A 16,283-nucleotide genomic window follows, 5' to 3' on the forward strand; every position below is an offset into this window, starting at 1 on the left:
AACGCCAAAAATATGTTTATGGACTGTTGAAATTGGTGAGATTTTCAAAAGGGAAAATATTGTATTTTGGTTAAGGCCGACCGTGTACTCACGCACGATTATTTTTATCGAGTTTGATAAAAATGGTGAATTTGTTAGATGGTCAAGATGGTATACTATATCAGCCTATGGGCTCTGATATGTTAGCTTTGGGTGAGCAGTATACCGGTATATTATATCCACCTGAGAGCCATGATATATCAGCTTTAGGTGAGCAATATGCCTTAGTAGCTTTTAGTGAGCATTGTTAGTATACTATATCAGCCTACGGGCTTTGATATGTCAGCTTTAGCTAAGTAGTATACTCTGTTGTCAGTTTCCGGTGAGCCATAAATCTTTTAGCTTTAGGTGAGTTATACTATCTATTTTCAACTTAGGGTGAGTAGTTCTGATATGATCGAACTTTATAGATAGTATTGAGTGGGTTGACCAAGAGATGGTCTTGATGACATCAATTGAGTTGATTGATCGATGACTCGATTTGATTTGATGATTTTTTTGGTTGATGTGATTCGTGAGTATATGATATAATCTGACTTGCAGGAAGGAATTGAGGCAAAGGTAAGTCATCTGACTCGTGTTTGTACTTAGGCAACCCTTGGTGCATATTTTCTTCATAGTCAGGGCTTAGGGGGTTGAATTTGCTAAGACGGCATCTCACCTTGTTGTGGGATAACAATTTCAGGTCCCTAGATGGCAACTCCTCTTGAGCATTTTGGTCAACCGAAGAAGGTCACTAGGTAGAGGTCTTATATTCCGCTTCATGAGGACCCTAGGGGATGGGAGTACGAACTTGTGAGGTCTATGGTTTGGGTTGATGCGGGTCTTCCTCATAAAGTACCCCATCAATACAAATCATGGTACCGTCAGGATCGTAATAGACAGAGAGAGGGCCCTATACCGAAATATGAGATACCTCTATACATGCTGGAGGTTGCTTTTGGGAAAGGCACAGCAGATCCTCCCGGTGGTTCGGTGGTAGACTCGGATCTTTCGAATCTAAGGACTTCGGTGTATTCAGCTGGAAGCTCCAATGAGGAGGAGGAAGATGATCTGAAATTTTATAAACCCCCCTATTTTGCAGACCTTGTGTGTGCATGTGTGTGTCGACTGGTATTGTATATGACTTGGCTTGATTTATGTATATATGAGTGTGTTGTTGTTTGCTTTCGAAAAATTTATGGTCTTGCTTTTCTATCCCATTTTATTGTTGTTGGGGGTTTATTTATTTATTTTCACATGTGCATTAAAATGAATGGGTCGACGATGCGTCCTAGGACGTCGCTATTTAATTGACTGCAAAGGGAAGGGCACGTACTTGGAGATTGAGGCGTGACAAATATCATAGTTGATATCAAGGGAAATTGTGGACCCGAGGTTGAGGGGCCTGCAATAGAGGAGATAGCTAACTCGCTAGACCTCGATATCCTTGACAGTGTCGTGATAGACCTAGATCTCAAGCAGGAAGGTCCAGGGTAGGGTTGGTTAGATACTCCTTTTTGAGACTTTGACTTTTGTGTATATAACTTTGTAGGCTGACCTTGGTTTTTTTTTTATTTTTTATTTTTTTTTAAAGAAGGCTGACCTTGGTTGTTTATAAAAGTGTTTTGTGAAATTTGTTGTCTTGCTTTTCCATCCTATATTTGTGTTGTATGGGGATTGTTTTATTATACACTTTCGTATGTGCAATAAAATGCTTGGGTCAGCGACGTGTCTTGAGACGTCACAAATTTTATGGACCACCTAGGGATGTGCACGCGCTCGAGGTTCAAGGCATGATAGTGGAGGCATTAGGCACAAGCACGGGCACTAGCATAAGAGCCTTAAGCCCAGTCTCGTTAAACTAGGGGTGTCAATGGGTCGGGTCAGGTCGGATCGAGTCGGGTTGGGTTTTGATATTACCCAATCCGACCCGAATCATAAGGGTCACATACTATGACTCGACTTGAACCAACCTGAAACACATTAGACTCACATTGACAATTCAGGTCGGGGTCGGGTTTCTGGGTTTTCCTCTTCTTCTTTTTTCTTCTTTTTTTCCACCTCCCTCTCTTCGAGTAGAAAACACACAGTAAAAACTTGACCAAATGCTCCAACCCTGTCACAAGATGCCAAACTCACGCAAAAGTAAACCCTACAAAGCCAAAAAAAGCTTTTCACCTCTCTCTCTCTCTCTCTCTCTCTCTCTCTCTCTCTCTCTCTCTCTCTCTCTCTCTCGCCTTCGTGGAGCAATTTCAACTCAGCTGTAGCAACTCAAGCTCCTAGCTCAGGTGAGACCAGTAGAGGAATTCCAACCTCCTCCCCCCCAAAAGATAGGACTTTGAAATTCCATCAATTGCTCAGTCCACAGGGGAGAGAGTAAAGAGAGACAGAGGGGGAGAGGATGAGGGTGAAGGGTGGAGGTAAGAAAAAGAGTGTGGCAACGTCAAGCGAAGGTCTTCTTGAGATGACCCCACAATGACCCCCGTCGCCAACGGCAGCAGCAGTAAGCTTCGGCAGCTTCGATTGTCTATATTTTCGATTTTCGCAATGTGGGTTTTCCTTGGCATTGACTCCCGCTCAGTCTCTGTCTGTGGGCAAAGGCAGCACAAGGAAGGCATCCTCTCAAGGAGAAGGACGTAGTGGAGGAAGCCGATGAGGACAAGGGCGACGCCGAGGCCGAGGTGACGAGGAGGGAGTCGAGCGGCTAAAGTTGGATGAGGGCTTCTACAAGATCGAGGCCGTCTGCTACAAGAGGGTTCGCAAGATCGTCCCCTTGACTTTTTACTTTCCCATTGTAGTCAAGACTTTGTTTTTCACTCTTGGGTTCGTCATTACTATCTTGTTGGTTCTTGTTTCGTAACCTATTTTGTGAGAGGAGACAATGTTTCTTTCAAACACATGAAGCCAATAATATGTTTAGGGCTGAACAATGTTTCAACCCTAACCCGACCCAAAACATGTTTGTTTTCTTGTTTCATAACAATTACCCAAACATTTTAAAGACCCGAAACATGTAGTCAACTTGTTTCGTGTTTGGTTCATGTTTGGACCGTGTTCAGGTCAGGTCGAGTTAGGTTTTTCGACACCCCTACGTTAAACGCATGCATTGACACTGAGGACCAAGGCATTGGCATCGGAACATGGGCTTGGCTTGATAGACCCGAGTCCAAGTGCTATGGACTTGGTCCTAGATGTTGGGGACCAAAGAATAAGTGTTAGGGTTTCCATACCCAAGAGTAGAGTTTTTAGTTCAAGCGCTGAAATTTTGTCATATTTTGGAAAATGATTTCCCATGTTGTAAATAGACAATCATTTTCCCAAATTAAACATAGGTTTTTTGTTGACTTGGAAAACATTTTCGGTTCACTCATTTTTCTAAGCCATCCAAATTTTGGAAAATAAGGAAAATGTTTTAAATGGAAACAAAAGGAGCTCTATACACAATTTGTTACGCAAAGGATGAATGATTTAGAAATGCTTTTTTAAATTATTAGTTAATGGAAAATATTCTCATTATTGACATTAGTTTATCTCTAAATATTTTCACGTATGATGAAATTATTTTTTGTTCATTCATTTTCATAAGCAATGCAAGCAATCATTTTTAGAATTTTTTTCCCCAAATCATTCATTTTTCTGCAAATCAAGTAGAGTCTTCGTGAGTAGGTCTTTCTAATTTAGGATTAGACATAGACTAAATTTCAAAATTAGTTCACAGGGATCATGTCCTAGGACTCAATAACAAGGCCATGTATATCTTTTACTTGACATCATATTGGGTTTACTTTCTTGCACTTTTCCTTTGTCACATTGATTTGGATCGTTGACTAAATCAGTTGCACACCCATGTATGGACATTATTTAGTGGCGTAGGATAATAAAATGGGTGAATATCGAATGAAACTCATTCGCAAAAGATTGAGAAGCAGTACTGAAATGTTGTTAATGAGAAAATTAGTAAAACAAAGTCTCCAACCTTAGAATCTCTAGTTTGTGGGAAGTGAGACTAACATTAGACAGATTATTGGTGACTATAATTAGATAGAAAATTTTCATTAATTAATTGATCCCTCAAATGTTGCAATGGGTTACAGTTAGGACAACCCACACTGAACAAAAGCAAGGAACGAAAATTTCCTAAAAGTTCAGGAAATCGAGAGCAAGAACCTTTGCCAAGAGAGGAAAAAACACCACATGGGTCAATGGAGGTAATGACATAAGGTGTTTTTCAAATGGTTTTTCAAATTGATTTTGTTTTGACGTGCTTCGGGGACTTCACCTTTTACAAAACACTAATGATGATTTGACAGAGAGCTAGAGATAAGAAGACCCTGGCAAAAGAGAACTGGCAAAGTAAGGAAATGAACAAATGTATATATATATAGGGACCACCCATTCCTATTCCACAAACCTTTAGACTAGCTCCCTTTCCAGACAAGAATCCTTAGGGAGGGTTGCAACATTGTCGATGGAGCTTGGCTCTAAGAGGAGAGAAAAAAAGTGGAAATAAGTGAGAGAGATCGTCATTGTGGCATTTGGAGAGAGAGAGAGAGAGAGAGAGAGCATTTAATTTTTCTACAGAAGTTAGTTGTGGGGATTACATCGGCAAATTTTATTCCTATGATTACTCATTTCATGGGCAAACTTGTCCAACTCTATAAAAAGCTTTGGCTCTTAATTACTAAGGTGGTAGATTTAGCCTCACCTTAGAATCTTTTTCTACATAAGTAATGTCTTCAAATCTTCAGAGCAAAAATGATTGTTGCGGATTCTAAGTCATGTGTCGACTAATTTTGTTCATGAGGTCTCAACTGATAGGAAGCATATGCAACAACCCTACCATATTACATCAACATGCAACCTAGTTCTCTGAATGACGCATCACTATAGATCTTGTATTCTCTAGGACCAGATGGAATGGTCAGCACATATGCGGTAGTCAACTTTGCTTAAGCCCTTGGAAACTACACTCGCACTTATCTATCCACACTAACTTTTCTTCTTTCTTCAGGAGTTAAGTCAATGGCGACGCTAATGCTAAAAATCCTTGCACAAACCTTCTGTAATACCTTACAAAACCTAGAAAACTTTTGATCTCTGTCATTGTAGTCGGTCTTGGCCAGTTGATCATCACTTCAATCTTGGACAGGTCCATGGAGATTCCTTCACCTAAAATCACGTGACCTAGGAACGCAACATGAGTCAGCCAAAACTCTCATTTGCTAAACTTAACGTACAATTGATGAATCCTCAGGGTCTAAAGTACCATCCTTAGATGACTCTCGTGCTCCTCAACACTCATCGAATACACCATAATATCATCGACAAATACGATCACAAATTGATCTAGATATTCTTTGAACACTCGGTTCATCAAATCCATGAAAGAACCTGAAGCGTTCATCAAACCAAATAGCATCACATTATACTCATAATGACCGTACTGAGTACGAAATGCTAACTCCAATATATTCTCCTTTCTAATCCTCAGCTGATGATATCTTGTCATGAAGTCGATCTTCGAAAATACCAATGCTCCTTGCAGCTGATCAAACAAGTCGTTGATCCTCAGGAGTGGATACTTGTTCTTGATTGTCACATGATTGAGTTGACGATAGTCGATGCATAGGCGCAATGAACCATCATTCTTCTTCACGAACAAAACTGATGCTCCCCAAGGTGATGCACTGGGATGGATGAATCCCTTATCCAACAACTCTTGCATCTGCATCTTCGGTTCCTTCAACTCAGACAAAGCCATTCGGTAAGGAGCCTTAGAGATTGGCTCTATCCCGGGTGCTAGCTCAATCACGAACTCTATCTCTCTCTCTGGCGGTAGTCCTAGCAATTCCTTTAGGAAGACATTTGGAAATTCTTGTACCACTGAGATATCTTCGACTTTCAACTCCTCGACTATCGTATCCACGACATTCTCCAGATAACCTTAACAACCCTCGTCTAAAAATGGGTTGCCTCAAGCGACGAGATCAAGATAATCAAGGGTCCTCCTCGATTTCCAACAAACTCGAAACTTTCACCCGCTGACGGGTTAAACTGAATCGCTTTATGATAGCAGTCCATTTTAGCTCGTTGTTTGATGAGCTAGTCCATGCCAATTATCAAATCAAAATCATACATGGCTAAGACTAACAAATATATCTTCCCCTCTCGCTCATCAATCACTAACTTGCAACCAAAACAACCCAATGCAAACAACACCTTATCCTTTAACAATGTAAATATGCTAACCACTGACTCTAGCAACTCATGACTTAATCCTATCAACTTAACATATTGCTTAGCAATAAAAGAATGAGTCACGCCAGGGTCGAACAAAGCATAAGTAGCATAGTCATTCAACAAAACTATACATGTGATCACATTAGGCGCGTCCTCTACCTGACCTCTTGTGATGGCATACACTATCCCTTGAGCTAGGGATCTGTTCTGTCCACCCTACGGTGCGTTTTGCAGTGCAAAACCCCTTATTTGACCCATTGGTGGCGGTAGTAACTACGGTTGTCCTCTTGGCCTTCTAGGACAATCTCTAGCTATGTGACCCTACTGGCCACATTCAAAACAAATGCCCAATCTTCGAGGGCATGGAGCTATACCATGTCGCCTTCCACGAAGTGACACGTACCATTCTGACTTAGCCCTAACTTGCCAACTCCACTCTTCCTATTGGGCGAGACGTGGAATCTTCCTCCGGTCATGAGCTTCTTCCCATATCGATTCCCATCTCTATTCGAATTAAATCTCAATTAAGACAAGGCGGCTTGTTCATTCAAACTTCTCTCTATCAGGTGGGCTCGATTGTACACTTCATGATAATCCTTCATATCAAACGGCACCAGCGGTTGTTTCAGTTCTAGTCAAAGACCATTTCTGAACCTTCGAGCCTTGTCTTCAGGATCCTCTATCAACCTCGGAGCAAATTGAGATAACTCTGCAAACTTGACCTCATACTAGTCAATGGTCATCGTCCCTTGGTGGAGGCGTTGAAATTCCTCCATCTTCTATTCTCGGGCACTACTCAAAAAGTACTTGTAATTGAAAGCTCTGAGGAAAGAATCCCACATCGAGACCTTGCCTTCCCGAAAAACTGTACCTCTGGCAGCTCTCCACCAGGTATTTGCGTTACCCTACAGTTGGTATACTACCAGGCTCACTTATTCTACCTTAGTGCACATTAGCAGTGCAAAGGCCTTCTCTAGATCTTGAATACAAAGTGAGGCAGTCTCTGGATCTCCGGCACCAGTGAACCTCGGCGGGTTTAGCTTCAAGAATTGCTCCACTAACTTGTGGATTGGTCTCTCGCTTTCCACAACTACATTCCCAATTGGAACTTCAACAAGTGCGGCCTTAATAGTGGTGGCAATGGCAGTAGTAGCGGCTTGATTCTAGGCCCGCTGCCTTATTAGATCTCTCATCGCTTCAAGCGCCTGCATGATCCCTTCGATTCTAGGATCACCAAAGGCTGCTACCCCAGCACCAACCTGAGGCAATGCTACTCCACTAGCGCCAGCCAAAGCTGGTGCTCTATTACGGCCTCCTTAGGTACCGACCCTTGTCGGCATCCTACCCCGAGTAACAAGCCTAATGATATGTTTCCTAAGAGTCCTATGCTCCTGATCACTCATGGCTAAGTTTTCTACTAAAACCCATCTTCCAATTCCACATTGAATTAGAAGTTGAACGATCCACACAAACAAACAATTCTACCAATTAACTATCACAGACATGCACCATCATGAATTAAAGGTCTTTCCTACTAACTATCCCATGAACCAACGCACCTTATCACTCCAACCACTAACCATGCTCTGATACCACTTACATGGTGACATCACGCCCTGATCCTCCAAGCACGTGCCCATCCCTCTGTGATCAATTAAATAGCGACGTCCCAGGACGCATCGCCGACCCATTCATTTTAATGCGCATGCGAAAACGAATAAATAATCCCCCGACAACAAAAATATGGGATAGAAAAACAAGACCATAATTTTTTTGAAAGCAAACCACAGCAAACTTATATATACATATATCAAGCTAAGTCATATACAATACTAGTTGATACATATATACACAAAGTCTGTAAAATAGGGGGGTTTATACACCGGAGCCTTTAGCTGAATACACTGGAGTCCCTGGATCTGAAAGATCCGGGTCTACCATCGAACCACCAGAGGATCTGCTTTGCCTTTCCCAAAAGCAACCTCCAGCACGTACAAAGGTATCTCAAATTCTGGTATAGGGCCCTCTCTCTATCCATTACGATCCTGACAATACCATGATCTGTATTGATGGGGTACTTTATGAGGAAGACCTACATCAACCCAAAATTTCAATTATCTGGCAAAATCTCCTTTCTTCTTGACGGTCAATTTCAATGATTCATGCATCCTGATTGATTACGGTCCAACGACCACGGCAGACTTAACAGTAAGCGGTCTTTCGACATAGCCGGGCGTCGTCTCACCCCATCGAGCACGGCAACATCTACATCTAGACAGCATTACTGAAGGAGCATCGATCCGGCCTCTACCACGATCTGGCATCCGTTGTTAGAGGCATTCCATATAAGAGCAACGTCCCGCGTAAACGCGTCAGGACGGGTTCACTACCCCACGTAAACGCATCAAGGTACTAGGTGTTCACACGCACATTCGACCTCGGCCAAGGACATTGTGCTTTACACTCAAATGTCTCAATTAAAATAATGTGTTCAGCTTATTTTCTTGTATTAAAAACACCTGGTAAAATAATCATGTGTGCGTACATGGTCAAATCATACGATAAAAATTGATATCCCTCCTTTTAAAATCCAACTATTTGATATTGTAGTTAAAAACATTTTTGGTGTTAAAACCCGACACCCGATATTTTCTAATTAAATACCAAGATTTCATAATTTTGAAATATTAACTGAAAACCAACAATCATCACTCAATTGCACAAATTAGCATTCAATCACACAAACTAATCACACCACGGCAATCAGCACAAAATTCTAATAACTGGCTATCCCGGTATAATTTCAAGCAAATATTAAATAATTAAATAAATAGCAAAATTAATTAAATAAATGCAAATTGATTCAATAAATGTCTAATTGAGCTAAATATGTTAATCTAACCACCTAATCAGACCTAGAAAAATAATGCACTATATTAATCAAAAAATACAATCAAATTAACCCTTAACTAATCTAATCTAACCAACTAATAAGCCTAATTAACCAACTAAACCACTAATTAAACTAAACTAACAACCTAAACCAATCTTAAGCTAATCTAATTATCCCTTAACCAAAATTAACCCCATAAGCAAGATTTAGCAAGTAAACTCACCGAATCAGCGAGTCGGTGAGTTTACGGCAACGGCGATGGGGAGGCGAGTGGAACACAAGCCCACAACGACACCAAATGAGGTTGGGAAAAGGTTGGAAACGGGCCACGAAGCTCACAGCCTGGGCTGTGAGTTCGGCTCTATCTAAGGCTAGAGAGGGCTGGACTGAGGGCGGAACAGTGGCTGAAACTGGCTGGGCTGGCGCGGGAGGTGGCACGGCGGCTTGGTCAAGCGGCAGAGAGACTTGACGACTGCGAATGATGGCTAGACAACGAATGCATAGGCACGGGGTAGCAAGCAGGAGGTGGTGCGAGGCTGGAGTCACGCGGGCGAGCAAGATAGTGGGGGATGCGTGGATGGGCTCTTGGGTGCGGTCGACGGCTTTTGCGGGATCAGCAGCGCTCGAACGGGCAACTAAGGGCGATCGACAATGGCTGGCTAGTCTCATATGGTTCTCTGCTAGTTCTATTCTTCAAAGAAAGCAATAATGGAGAAAAAGTGAGGCAAGAAGGAAGAAGAAGAAGGGCTACAGTTGAAGGGGGACAATTGCCTCAAAAGTCTTCAAGAAATATCTCCATTCATCATCATAAGGCCCCCAACCATGAGCCTCATCCTCAACCAATTTCCCTCACCAATCTTCCTCCACAAGCCACTCTAGGTGGTCCAAATGTTGCTGCCCCCCATGGCTATGAATTTGAGACATTTCCCTTCTTCCAATTCACTTCAATTCCTCTCCAATTTAATCCAATTTAATAGCCAAAATGCCAAGGTAGGTTCCCACACTCAATTCCACATTTTTCCTTGCCAATTGATCCATTTTGAACTCAAAAAATCTACACAAAAATGGCCCTCTTAATTTTCCGGTCCAAAATCACCTAAATTTGATTTTTTGCCTAAAATCCAAACTTGCTGAAAATTCTTCGGAGGATGAGTTGACGTTCCTAAAATAAATCGTGACATGTCATAACTTTCAATTTCTGAAATTGGGTTCAATTTCATGGTTAATTTCAACCGGGTGTAATTTTAGTGTGACCTAACCTACCATGTAGATTTTAGGAATTTTTAGCGCATTTGACCTGTGGTCAATTATTTTTGAGTCACATTGTGCATTTTTGACTCATTAGCAGCTCTCGGTTGTCATGAAAATTTTGAGCTTTCAAATATAGGCATATGGTATAGAAAAGATAGAAAAATCGGTCTAGTGTCGTTCGAAAAGAATTTTGCAATTAAGTGGAATCACCCACACTTTAATCACATGCCTCTATCGAATTGAGCTATCTCTGATCTCTAATCGATTTTGACGGTGCCGAATTGACCTTTGCAGATTAGCACGGTCAAGCAGTCGATTTCTTATCGAATTCTCAAATTAGTCGCGTTTAGATTCCTTAACGACTTCACCCGATAGATTAGTTATCTCATGAGTGATTAGCTCAAAGAAAAAAGATTATAAGCATGTCGATGAAAAGCCTAATTCATTCAATTGAAAACAGAATAAAAAAATCAAGCTGTCACAACTCTTTCCCTCTTATAAAAATTCCATTCTCGAAATTTAAACAATTATAATTCTTTAAACAAAAAGGTGGGGGTATTGTCGTCTCATCGAATCTTCACTTTCCCAGGTTGCTCTATATGTCCCATAGTGTTACCAAACCACTTTGACTAACGAGATCGTCTTGGTATGCAAAATCTGCTCATTGCAATCCATAATCTGAACTGGTCTCCCATGTACGACACTTTGTCATCCACGTCTAACTCTTCAAAATTCAGCACGTGAGTTGGGTCGGGTTCATACTTTCTCAACATCGACACGTAGAATACGTCATGCACTTGCGCCAATCTCGGCGGCAATGCAAGATAATACGCTAAAGTCCTTATTCTTTCTAGAATCTCAAAGTGACCAACATACCTCAGACTCAGCTTCCCTTTCTTGCTGAAGCGTGAAGTACCCCTTATCAATGACACTTTCAAAAAGACATACTCACAAACTTGGAATTTCAATGGTTTTCAACGCTTATCTACATAGCTTTTCTGACGACTCTGAGCAATCTTTAATCTATCCCTAATAACTGCAACTACATCCACTGACTGCTGAACCAACTCTAAGCTTGTGATCTTTCACTCTCAAACTTCATCCCAACACACTGGTGTTCTACATGCTCAGCCATACAACACTTCAAACGGTACCATCTAAATACTCTGCTGGTAGCTATTGTTGTAGGTGAACTTGACAAGATGAAGCTGTTCCGCCCAACTACCCTTGAAGTCTAGAACACAAGCTCTCAGCATGTCTTCAAGAGTTTGAATCGTTCTCTAGACTGGCCATCTGTTTGCGGATGATAGGTTGTGCTATACTGTAGCTTGTTCCCAAGGCAGTCTGTAAACTTCGGGTCTCAATCAAATGTAATCGTCACTGGCACTCCATGTAGACAAACAATCAGACGCACATACAACTCTGCATATTTATCCAATGCATAGTCCTTTCATACGGCAATGAAGTGAGCCAACTTCGTCAATCTGTCAATCACAATCCATATGGAATCATTACCCCTCTGACTCCTTGGTAAGCCCATCACAAAATCCATTGTGATGTGTTCCCATTTCCACTCGGGAATCTTGAGAGGTTGCAAAAGTCTTCCCAGCTTACAGTGTTATGCTTTCACTTACTAACACGTCAAACACTTGGCGACATGTTTGGCAATATCCGCCTTCATACCGATTCACCAATAGTGTTGACGTAGATTCTGATACATCTTCGTACTGCCTAGATGAATGATGTAGCTGCTATGATGAGCTTCTAACAAGATCTCCTCCTTAAGCTCCACATCGTCAGGTACACACAATCGTCCATGAAACTTCAATGTTCTGTCATTAGAAATATGAAAATCCGTCTTTCTCTTTTTCTGTATCTTTGTGCAAGATCTTTTGGATCTCTAGGTCTGTCCTTTGCAATGTCTTGATTCCAACTTACACTTCCGGCTCAATTCCGAGGGTGGTCATAAGATTTGCAAGGTGGCCACCTCAAATTTCAAAACCGAATCTTGAGCTCCTTAGAGTAAGACCCACCCCTTAACCATCATCTGCGCAATTGAAGACTTCTACTCAACACATATGTGACCTTGTTGGCCTTTCCAAGATGATACAAGATGTCGCAATCATAGTCCTTCAGAAGTTTCATCCAACGACATTGTCTCATATTCAACTCCTTTTGAAAGAAGAAATACTTGAGACTCTGATGGCCTGTGAAGATCTAGAATCTTTTTCCGCACAAATAATGTCTCCAAATCTTTAGAGTGAAGATGATCGCTATGAGTTCTAAGTCATGCGTTGGGTAATTAAGCTCATGAGGTCTCAATTGACAAGACACGTATGCAACAACTCTGCCATGCTGCATCAACATGCAACCCAGTCCTCTAAACGACACATCACTGTAAATCTTGTATCCTCCAGGACTAGTTGGAATTATCAGCACTGGTGCGGTAACTAGCTTCTGCTTAAGCTCTTGGAAACTACGCTCGCACTTAACTTTCCACACATATTTATCTTCCTTCTTCAGCAGTCGAGTCAAAGGCGAGGCTAATGTTGAAAACCCTTCCACGAACATTTTGTAATAACCTGCCAATTCCAAAAAGCTTATGATCTCTTCACTATCGTTGGTCTTGGTCAGTTGATAACTACTTCAATTTTGGTTGGGTCCATGGAGATTCCTTCACCTGAAATCACGTGACCTAAGAACGCCACATGAGTTAACCAAAACTTGCACTTACTGAACTTGGCATACAGTCCATGATCTCGCAGAGTGTGAAGCACTGTCTTGAGCTGTCTTTTGTGCTCCTCAGGACTTCTCAAGTACACTAGGATATCATCGATGAAAATAATCATAAACTAATCTAAATACACCTTAAACACCCGGTTCATCAGATCCATAAAAGCAGCTGGGGCGTTCGTCAAATCAAACGGCATTACAGTGAACTCATAATGGCCGTATCGCATACGATTGTCGTCTTTGGTATATCTACCTTTATGATCCTCAACTGATGATACCCTATCATCAGGTCGATCTTAGAAAATATCAACGCTCCTTGCAACTGGTCAAACAAGTCGTCGATCCTCGGTAGCGGGTACTTGTTATTGATCATCACTTGATTGAGTTGACGATAGTTGATGCAAGGATGCAATCCATCTTTCTTCTTCAAGAATAGAACTGGTGCTCCCCAAGATGACACACTGGGACATATGAATCCCTTATCCAACAACTCTTGCATTTACACCTTCAGTTCTTTCAACTCTGACAACGCCATGCAGTAAGGAACCTTAAAGATTGGCTCCGTCCCGAGAGCTAACTCAATTACAAACTCAATTTCCCTTTATAGGGGCAGACCTAGTAACTCCTTCGAAAACACATCTGGAAACTCTTGTACCACAGCAATGTCCTCGATCTTCGGCTCCTTTATTGTCGTATCCACGATAGTCGCCAAGTAACCTTGGCAACCCTCGTCTAACAAACGGGTTGCCTCAAGCGATGAGATTAAATCGAGGGTCCTCCTCGACACCCAATATTCCACCCGCTGATGGGTTAAACTGAATCATTTTATGATAGCAGTTGATAGTAGCTTGTTGCTTGGTGAGCCAATCCATGCCAATTATCGCATCAAAATCATACATGGCTAGGACTATCAAGTCTATCATTCCTTCTCGCTCACCAATAGCTAACTTGCAATTAGTACAGCCTACTGTAAGATAACACATTATCCTTTAATGGTGTAGATATACTAATCATTGACTCCAATAACGCAGGACTCAAACCTACCAACTTAACGAACTGCTTGGCTATAAATGAATGAGTAGCACCGGGATCAAATAAAGCATAAGTAGTATGGTCGTTTAGTGAAACAGCACCTATGACCACGTCATGCGAGTCCTCAACCCGTCCTCTGGTGATGACATACACTCTTCCTTGAGCTAGAGGTCGGTTCATTCCACCTTGTGGTGCATTCTGCGGTGCGAATCCCCTGTTTTGGCCCATCGGTGGCGGCGGCGGCAACTACTATGGTCCCATATGTTTGTGCGGATAGTTCCTTAATTGATGGTCGAACTGGCCACGTCTATAGCAAGCACCCGTCCTAGACTGGGATGAGGCTGATCCATGTTGCCTTCCACAGAAGCGACTCATGCCATTATAGCTTGGTGCTGACTTTCCTACCCCACCTTTCCTGTTAGGCGAAACAAGATACCTTCCCCGGTCATAGGCTTCTTCCCAAACTAGTTTCCATCTCCGTTCAAGAATCTTGACCCAAATGCGGTAGCTTGTTCACTTAGGTTCCTCTCTATCAACTAGGCCCGTTCATAGAAATCGTTGTAGTCCATCAAATTGAACGATACTAGTGGATTCTTCAGCTCCAGCCTAAGGCCATTCCTGAACCTCCTAGCTCTATCCTCTGGATCTTCTACCAACCTCGAGGCCTACTGCGACAACTCAGCAAACTCGGCCTCGTATTGGTCTGCAAACGTTAGACCTTAACGAAGGCGCTGGAATTCCTCCATCTTTTGTTCCTTTACACTATCAAAGAAGTACTTGTCATTGAAAGCTCCAAGGAAGGCGTTCCACATCGAAACTACGCCTTCTGGGAATATCTTACCTCTGGTGGCCCTCCACTAGGTATTTGCGTTGCCCTGCAATTGATACACTACAAGGACAACCTTCTCTTCCTCAATGCACCTCAGCAGTGCCAAAGGCCTTCTCTAAATCCTAGATCTAGAGGGTTATAGCCTCGGGATCTCCTGCACCTGTGAACCTCGGCGGGTTCAACTTCAAGAACTACTCCACGAGCTTGGGGATAGGCCTCTCGACAACCACATTCCCAAAGGGAACTTCAGCATGTGCAACAGCAGCAATAGCGGTAGCAGCAGCATCAGTGGTAGCAGCAGCATCAGCGGCGACATTGGCAGCAATAGTGGCGATAGTGGTAGTGGCGGCTGTAGTGGTGGCGGTAGCAGCTTGATTTTGGGCTTGCTTCCCTACCACGGTTCCCAACGTCTCTAACGCCTACATGATCCCTTCAATTCTAGGATCACCAGGATGCTACTACACCAGAACCGACCTGTGGCGACACTAATCCTCTTGTGCTGGCCTGAGCCTACGCTCTACCTCGGCCACATTGGGTACCAACCCCTGTTGGCGTCCTACCCCAAGTAACATATCATATGGTTCTCTTTCTAGGCATCCTCTACTCTTGGTCTCTCATCTCGTAGACCCTCTACATAACCTATTTTCCAATTCCATATAGAATTAGAAATTGAGTGACCCCACAACAAGCTACTAATCAGCTATCAATCACATGTATCAGCATAATAAAAAGGCATTTCCTACTAACTATCCAAAAAACCATTGCACCTTATCACTCCATACACTAACCAGCTCTGATATCACTTTGAGTGGGGATGTCACATCCCAAATCTTGAGCGCGCGCACATCCCTCGATGGTGATAAAATTTGCGAAGTCTTAAGACGCGTTGCCTACTCATTTATTTTATTGTACATGTGGAAGCGTATAATAAAACAATCCCTAAACAACACAAATATGAGATAGAAAAATAAGACAACAAATTTCACAGAACATTTTTATAAACAACCAAGGTTAGCCTACACAAAAGTCGAAGTCTCAAAAAGGACTATCTGACCAACCTTACCTCGGACCCTCCTACTTGGGATCTAGGTCTGTCACAACACCGTCAAGGACATCGAGGTTAGCGAGTCAGCTATATATCGAGGTCTAGTGAGTCAACTATCTCCTCTATTGCAGGCCCCTCAACCTCGGGTCCACGATCCGCCTCGATATCGGTTATGATATTGGCATCATGCACGGGGTCGAGCTGAAAATACTCGTCATCGATGGAAAGTCCGTCAAAGC

Source organism: Eucalyptus grandis, chromosome 8 (genome assembly GCF_016545825.1).
Source record: "Eucalyptus grandis isolate ANBG69807.140 chromosome 8, ASM1654582v1, whole genome shotgun sequence".
NCBI lineage: Eukaryota > Viridiplantae > Streptophyta > Magnoliopsida > Myrtales > Myrtaceae > Eucalyptus > Eucalyptus grandis.